Source organism: Macrobrachium rosenbergii, chromosome 24 (genome assembly GCF_040412425.1).
Source record: "Macrobrachium rosenbergii isolate ZJJX-2024 chromosome 24, ASM4041242v1, whole genome shotgun sequence".
Taxonomy (NCBI): Eukaryota; Metazoa; Arthropoda; class Malacostraca; order Decapoda; family Palaemonidae; genus Macrobrachium; species Macrobrachium rosenbergii.
Window position 1 is genome coordinate 27,843,736 of NC_089764.1, and position 9,210 is coordinate 27,852,945.

Genomic DNA, 9,210 nt, shown 5'->3' on the forward strand with positions numbered 1-9,210 from the left:
TTCAACCAAACTTAGTCTACATATGACTTACCATCTGGCAAAGAATACTGTGGGGTAAGACATCACTGGCACCATAGGCGGGGGGGGGCATTGTGGGAAAGGGTGAAATGTATAAATATCCCAAAACGACAGATATTAGTGTCTAATCCATAGTTTTGAGGTAGTGACACTCACAATGCCCTTCAAGTCCAAGTTTAGCCCCAATTGGAAGGGGTGAGTAGGGATGGGAAGGGGGTAACATGTAAAAATAACCGAAAATGACAGATATTAATATCTAGTCAATAGTGACACTCCCAATGCCCTTTAAGTCCAAGTTCAGCCCTGATAGGAATGGGGTGAGAGGGAGTAACATGTAAAAATAAACAAAAACAACATATCGGTGTCTAATCCATAGTTTCAAGGTCACTGAGATTAATAGTAACACTCCTGGTGTCCTTTAAGTCCAAGTTCAGCACCAATAGGAACGGGGTGGGAAGGGGGTGATATGTAAAAATAAACAAAAACAACAGATATTAGTGCCTAATCCATAGTTTTCGAGGTCACTGAGATGAATAGTGACATTCCTGAAGCCCCTTAAGTGCAAGTTCAGCCCCAATAGGAAGGGGCAAGAAGGGTTGGGAAGGGAGTGACATGTAAAAATTACCGAAAACGGCAGATATTATTGTCTAATCCATAGTTTCGAGGTTGCTAAGATGAATAGTGACAATCCCGATGCCTTCAAGTCCAAGTTCAGCTCTGATAGGAAGCGGGCGTGGGAAGGGGATGATGTAAAATAACCAAAAACAACAGATATTAGTGTCTAATTCATAGTTTTTCAGGTCGCTGAGATTAATAGTGATACTTCTGGTGCCCTTAAGTCCAACTTCAGCCCCGATAGAAAAGGGCATCAGAAGTATCACTATCCATCTCAGCGATCTCAAAAACTAAGAATTAGACCCTAATACCTGTTGTTTTTGGTTATTTACATGGCATCCCCTTCCCATCAGAGCTGAACTTGGACTTGAAGGGCATTGGGAGGTCACTATTCATCTTAGCAACCTATAAACCATGGATTAGATACTAATGTCTGTCGTTTTCAGTAATTTTACATGTCACCCTCTTCCCAACCCCTTCCTATTGGGGTGAGAAGGGGTGAAAAATAAATAACTATGAAGGACCATAGTTCAAATTAAAACGAAAACTTTATCTGTGACTGACTGGGTTACTCTGTAACCAAACCTGTTAGGCCAAAGGATTTGTTTTTGTTTTTTTATCTCATGGAAAATAAAAGTGCAGTCGTGTACTTCTTAATAATGAAATTGCTCTTCAAGTAACATCAGATATTATAGTAACCTTGTTTTTAAAGGATTTGAGAATCTTTGAACCTGATGTCCTTCCTGTTTAGCATCTTAATCATCTTCAAGACAATTCTTTTTCTAGAATAGATTTCCCCTAAACAAAAAAATATTCCATTATATACTTTATCAAGAAGCATTCCCCCAAAGCTGAATCACAATAACTCTTGCAAGATATTACAAAAGATCTTAAATAATAAAAGATATTGGTATAAAGGTAATGAGCAAATTTTTAATAAAATAGAAAAAGGCAACAAACTCATTTCAAATTGGTAAAAACCTTAAATGTGAAAATATGGTAAGAACACATTAACAATATATGGCATGGAAATGAATTAGCATAATTTCCATTTTACTTATTGTCAATATTTTCTTACAATCTTATGTAAAATGTTCTCAGTTTTATATAATTTTGTTTCCTTATTTCTATCATTTCAATATGTTTCTTATCTTTTTTATAAAGTCTTTTATACTTTTAATATGTTTTTTGTTGACCAACTTCTGAGGGTCCGGTGGAAATGAATAACCCGTTTGACCAAAGGTCATCAGACAGTCGGTCCCTTTGTGAAAAGTGGGCTAAGTAAGTATACCTTAGTTTAACCAGACCACTGAGCTGATTAACAGCTCTCCTAGGGCTGGCCTGAAGTGGGCTAAGGAGGGAGTTATTATTAGACAGGCTGTGAAAACCGCTACAGCATCCGAGAGAATGACCTTCAGATTTTTGGTTATTATCATTAGACAGGTTGTGGAAACCTCTACAGCATTCGAGAGAATGACCTTCAGCAGATTTTGGAAAAATACAACTGACCACCTTCAAATGACGTCAACGGAGCAAGTAAGCAACCATGATTGCAGGGGGAGAACAAATCATCCATTAGCAAAGACGCAGCTCTTCAGCTTTATAAACATTCCGTGACTCCTGGGAAAAGGCAGAGAGGAATTATATCTTTGCTAAACTGTCAGCAAAGGAAAATGACTGAGTTCACCTTTCCTCACTTTGGTTTAAATGAAGTAGCTAACTATTTCACAGTTTTATTCATCAACTACCGCACTCTACGCTTGGCTTTCATTAGCAAGCAGTTTATTCGACGTGAGCAAAGTAAGATCCATCCCTGGAAATGCCACCCAAACACGAATGTTTTTCTTTTTCTTAAATGTTTCTATGTCGATGGTAAAATGAATTTTTTTAATGTTTCTATGTCGATGGTAAAATAAAAATGGAATAAAGCTGTACAATACTTCGCCGTTTTTATAGTAATCAAGAAAATATCTGCTTTAAAGGGGCTTATTAAACCATATCCCAATATTGCAACGCACGTCGAAAGGGAACGATAACGAGAGGCGTGAATAGTGAGGAAGAAGGAAAACAGCACACCTAGTCCTAACGTTAGGCCTTCATATCCTACGTTGCTTATTTATGAAATGTACTACGAAAGGCAAATAAGAAATATGTATGGAATAAATCATTTTAGAGAATGATGTCCTTGCTTTACTTAGTATACTGTTGAATTACTAAGTCAGTGGGAATAACTGTCATCATTTATTCCCGCCATGCATGAAGACAATCATCCCGGTCATCATACTCACTGTTACCACCACTTATATTTATTCTCCTGAGGACTCAAATCCATTCCAATTTCTTTTTACTTTCAAAAGTCCTTTACGCTGCCTTCTGTCGCTGCTACTTCGAACCAGATAGATAAAGTCGAGAAGAAAACTCGATTCTTCAGCGGTTTTCCTACTTGGGGTTAGGTCCATGAGAACAGCCTTTTTGTCAGACGTGGCTCTTACAGCAGACAAGACGAGTTAACGATGCCATCAGTATGAGCTGAATAACCAACTTCAAGGAAAAGCTCGAATTCGTCATTCAGTGTGGAATAATCAAGTGACTTCCAACATCGGCATTCCATTCCACATCCAAGGCAGATTGTCTGTCTAATCGCAAAGAACTGTTTCTGTCATCAGTGTCAAGTCCGATTTGATGACTATATATATGGCCACCCAGAAACCGAATTTATACCAACCGATTTTTTTGACGGTTTTCAGAACAGGCATTCTACCAAAAACACTCGTCTTTTTTTTTTATTAGCATTCCGGGAAAAGATCCTCGCTTTGGAAACTTTTTTATTTAAAACTGATAACTGGGAGGCTAATGCTATGCAAATGAGTGCGTGAAGGCTTTTCTTATGTACAAAAGATATGAGATTAATGACAATTCTGTCAACAAATATCGGTGATTCAATTACATTCAACTCTTCAGCAATTCGCAATAAAAGTTCGAATAAGGAAAAACAAAAGAAAACAGTCATCAGGTGTTCATTCACGGAAGAAATACTTTTCAAGTAATTACCTGTCGTTTTCATTATGAAACTATTATCAGACGAATTTATTTTTTTCTCTTCACTTTCTGTACACCAGAGAATCAAGATGAATATTATTTCACGGATAGTCATCAGACAAAGGCAATACAATATATTCATATATAATGACAGTAACGCTAAAACAACAGTAATTAAAAAAATGTACTAAAGTTAATCAGTAACGCTAAAACAACAGTAATTAAAAAAATGTACTAAACGCAAGTTAATGTTTCACGGTCATCACAATCAAAATCACTGTTCTTTTATCAATGGAGGAAGTAATCCGCTTGGGAATGAGTAACGGTAACATAAAAAAATCAGGGTGTTCCTTAGGCTCTACAGTTAGAGGTGGTATATCCAAAACTACTAAACTTTAGTAGGAACCATTGTGATACATGAACTTGATGAAAATAAATATATTTATAATTAAAATAAGGCCAAAGCTTGTTACCGAATACTTCGCAAAATACACAGCGATATAAATGGGGAGAGTCAGCCAGCATTAGTGCAACACGTTCTGGTATAACTAGAAAGTTTTGATTCAGGTACACCCATCATGGCTAAATAAGAAATAAAATAGAGTAAAGCAACAATGACGCAAGGAATATATAATGAATTCTTAATAGCTCTGACGCTAAAATGGGGAACGGGAGAGGAGATAGAATGAGTTAAATGTCGCCTTCCCCCCCCCACACACACAAAAACGTAGTTGGTATAAACGAAAAATAACGTGGGGAACTGAGAGAGAGAGAGAGAGAGAGAGAGAGAGAGAGAGAGAGAGAGAGAGAGAGAGAGAGAGAGAGAGAGAGAGACTACTTTGTGAATAAAAAGATCTGTAATGAGATGTTAAAAACATTTTTCAGTATGTCCTTCTGGCATAGGCTAACTTTTTTCTAGATCCTGTTGCTAAGAAATAAACAAAAAATTTGCAGAAAAGGAGAAAACACTACAATTTACATTTCTTCGACAGAACAGGAAAAGAATCTTCCATTCCAAGCCATTACCAGCAGTATATTAATTGTATAAAACCTCCAGACAAGAAATGTACTCTCTCTCTCTCTCTCTCTCTCTCTCTAGCAATAAAACTTGAAAAAGCCATTGCTGCACCCTGTCCTGTGAGAGAGCATTTTTATGAGATTTTCCATCTCCAAACTTCCAATCGAAACAACACCCTCCCCCCCACAACCATCATTACATCAATCGGAGATGATCTCAAGTAGCGATTCCTGGGTAATGAACATGAGTGGACGAGTGGGAATATGTAGAGAATGCATGTAAAGAGAAGTAACTCGGAATGATTAAGGAGATGGTTATATGTCTACCCATCAGCACTTTTCCTATCCGCTCTCAAATCTTAAATTACATTGAGGTTAGAGGGCTGCAAAATTGGTATGTTGATCATCCACCCTCCAGTCATCTAACATACCAGGTTGCAAACTCCAAGCCTCAGTAGCTTTATTTTATCTAAGGTTTGGAAAAGTCATAACTGTGCTTCTGGCAACTTAACAACACAGGCCACACGCCCTGCTGAGAGTTTCATTGGCCGCTCATACAGCATTATACTGAGACCGCCGAACGATCGATCTATTTTCGGTGGCCTTGATTATGAACAGTACAGAAGACTCGACTGCGCCGAAGAAACTTCGTGCATTTCCTCTGGGGACTTGTTCTTATTCGATTTATATCGTTCTCTTCCTCCTTCTTATTTTGTCATTAGCTCCACAACCTCTCTTCCTCCCAACTCTCTTCCTCCTCTCTCTCTCTCTCTCTCTCCACTACTTGCTAATCATCACAACCACTACCCTTCGAGACTGCAAGTATTACTTTCTCCATCCTCCTTCTAATTATCATAATCCTCATCTTTCGAGATTCCTATTTCTCTCTCTTCCTCAAGATTTCCCCAACACTCATCTCCTGCTTCCCGCCTCAATGTCCTCAACCACGTCTCTTTGGCCTACCTCTACCTATTCAACCTAGGGCAACCCACTCCGGTGTATCCTGTACTATTCCTGTCTTCATACACATGGCCTAGCCCTTCCAGCGTGAGAACCTAACATACTCATCAACCGGCATGCACACTCGTTACTTCTATAACTCTGTTATTTGATCTATCCTCCAATTAATTCCAATACTCTTCTGAGTGCCTTATTTTAAATGCTAAGAATTTATTATCCAAAGTCACTGTAATGTACCATGATTCATGCCCATAAATAAAAAAAAAAACACCTAACCATTACCTTTATAAATTTTGATTTTGTATGCACAGAAAAACTGCTTATTATTCCAAATATTTTTAAGCATTCCCATTGCCTGATAAGACTTTTTTTTATCTTTCCATAAATTCTGTGCTCGGAGAACCACCCTTATCTGAATAAGTACACTGAATATTTAAATTTGTCCACTCTGCTTTTGCAATCATGCCTTCAATTAGACAATCCTGTGCATTTTCAATATTCATATTTAATTTCAGTTTTTCCACTTAACTGACTAATTATGAAATTTTTCACTATTAATAAACAAACCAACCTTTCATGACCTTAACTCACTAGACCAGGGTTCCTAAATGGGTACATGTACATGATTGGGTAACGTTTCAGGGGTACACTTGGTCTGAATTTTTGATAATAATAAAAAGGTATGTATTGAATTGGATCAAAATATAAATTACCTTAGTAATTGCTTTATTTAATGTTATCACCATTTAAGATAAAATCTATGTAATCTACACATGCAGACTCCATAAATTTAAAATATCAAAATATTAAAATGTTCTTTTAATATTAATTAATTTTAGTGTTAGGTACAAGGACACCACCTATAAAAAGCCCAAAGGTCACTGAGGAACAAAAAGTTTGGGAACACTCTGCACTAGACAATTCAACACTCTCTGCATCTTTCTGGTCCTCGCAGAACAAAACTATATCATCAGCATTATCTAAGTCAAGAAGTTTCCCATTTTCTCCCTGAGCATACCTGCATCCATTCCTCTTAGCCCTTCTCATAACGCAATCTATGACCAACACAAACAGCAGAGGAGACAGAGTGTCACCCTGAATCACATAAGACTTAGCTTCAAATGGATCACTCAAACAACCGTCAACCATCACTTTACAAGATGTGCCCTCATGTATGTTCAAAATAACCTCACAAACTTTTCCGGTATTCCACAATGCCTCGTGATTTTTCCCACAGTCCATCTAGAAATACTATCAAAGACATTTTCAAAATCAGCAAAAACAAAGACTTGACGAAGTTCTCATTTCATTAGATTATTGCATTAAATGCCTAACTATGAAGATCTGATCACTGCAACCCCCACTTCCTAAAACCAGCATGTTCATCACTCAGAGTACCATCAACCACTGGCTCCAACCTATTCAACAATTACAGAAATTTTTCAAGGCTACAGGTGACAAAATGATTCCCTTCCAGTTACCACACCTACTCAGATCTTTCTTTTGGAACTTTAATGATCACACATTCTTCCAACCTGATGGTATTATCCCCATCACCCATATCTCATTGAATAATATCTTCAAAACAAATACTAATCTATCTTCCTCCACTTTAAACATTTCCAGGAATAAACCATCCTCTCCTGGTGCCTTATAATTCTTTAACTATATAATTTTTAACTATTTTACTGCCTTAACTACTTCTTCTAGCCTGATCTCACCTTCACCAATATTTAAATCTTCCAGGGGACTGGTCTATTAAGAACTGTCTCAAAGTGCTCTTTCCAAATAAAACCTGAAGCAGCTTTTCTGAGCCTGTCTGTTAGGCTAGACCACTTAGGTTTATGGTTACATGCTGTTTAAGATTGAAGAGGTCACACCAATGTATTGATCACAGTTAAACTGAATAGATGTGGAGGAGAATAAAGATTTTAAAAATCGTCCCCAGGTTAGGTTAAGCAAGTGAGGACATTTGCATAAATATTCCCACATATATCCAAATATTTTCTTTATCTGCATTATTTGTGAGCTTTTGCATCACACTGTGTTGTAAGCAAGGATGATGATGCTGATGATTTATAACAGATTTGTACTTTTTTTAATTATGCAGCAAATGTATGTCATAAAATAATGTAAGGTGAATATTTACTCAGCTTACTCTGTTGATATCTCAAAGTGTGTACAGTATCAAACCCAGATGTTCACGGATATTCCGATCTTTTCAAGTTTAATGGTTTTAATGGAAAATGTAAGACCTGGAAAGTTTTAAAATCAGCTGAGGCTGATAGCAGTCTTCTTATTTTCTATACAACAACACAAGCACACCCACAAACACAAATAGTTCAAGTCATTGCCTGTGCCAGCTTGCAAAACTAGTAGTTTATATTAATTATTATATATAAGAAATATAAAAGCACCAGTAGGCTATATAAACCAGCCAAAATATTACAATTGGGATATTATGGGTATGGTTTGATATCTTCATGTATAATTATAGCTAGCCTAATCACAAGGAAAACATATCACAACTTTCATCATAAAGCATTAAGAATTACTGATACAAGTACTAAAAAATGTGGAAATATAGAATGTTATGTCAAGGAATATTCAGGTGGGAATAAACTGATGAACCCCAACCCCTTCTTACTTAACCTAATCTAGGGATGACATTTAACAATTAGGCTAGCTCTCAATCTTTTGGGTATAGGGGGACCAATAAAATGGTGTGTCCCTTCCCAGCCTTGAACATAACACCTAACCTTAGAAGAGCAGCTCTAGTGAGCCTACGCCAGTATAATTAAGTATACTAGCCTAGACTAACTAGAGCTGCTTTTTTTTTTTGTGTATTTTCCAGAATGATACTCAGATGGAATTGTAACAAGAATCTTAAGAGTTATAATAACATTAATTTTTATTTTAAAGGATATTAGTTTTAAACTCATACAGTTCAAATTCGGGCCATTACTTAGTCATTCTAATGGAAAAAAGAAATTTAATTTGTGATTATTCTTGAACACTCACCATCGGCGGCGAAGGTAAGCTTCGGTCCCCCTATAGGCATTAAGATTTTTGTTATTTTGTAGTTTTATCACGCTCACTTACTTAATTCTTACATTCATAGTTTCACTATTGTTACTAAATATACGCAACGAGTGTTTAAGTAGTAAAAAAAATAAGAAAATACACGGGCGTGGGATCGCATATTAAACACATTGTTTACAAGAACGCTTACTGCATTCAGGAACTTGTCATTCGCTCAGCCTGCTTCAGTTGTCATTTGGTGACTCAATAATTTCTTGAAACGCATATCTCAGTCATTTAATTTAATTTAATTTGACTCTTTAATTTTACTTTATTTGATTTTTATAAGTGACACAAGTTTTCGAAAACTTTTTCAAATTATATCAAAGTCATCAGTAAACAGTATATTTGGTAACGCACCCAACGTCAGTCTTGTCGGAACTGTGAAGCCGTTCTTGTTATTGTTGTAGATCTAGCTGGCCTCATGCAAAAAATGATGTTTGACCACGTTCCAGAGAATTTCATCATGCCACAATTGGC

At 36.7% G+C, this 9,210-nt stretch overlaps 1 long non-coding RNA gene across 1 annotated transcript in view; it reads right to left on the minus strand.

The window, feature by feature from the left end:
- Positions 1-8,898, minus strand: part of LOC136851752 (uncharacterized) — a 93,210-nt gene extending 84,312 nt beyond the window's left edge. Inside the window, exon 1 of the long non-coding RNA XR_010856969.1 lies at positions 8,671-8,898. This is a non-coding gene — a long non-coding RNA (uncharacterized lncRNA). The remainder of the gene's footprint in view (positions 1-8,670) is intronic.
- Between the last annotated feature and the right edge of the window lie 312 nt (positions 8,899-9,210).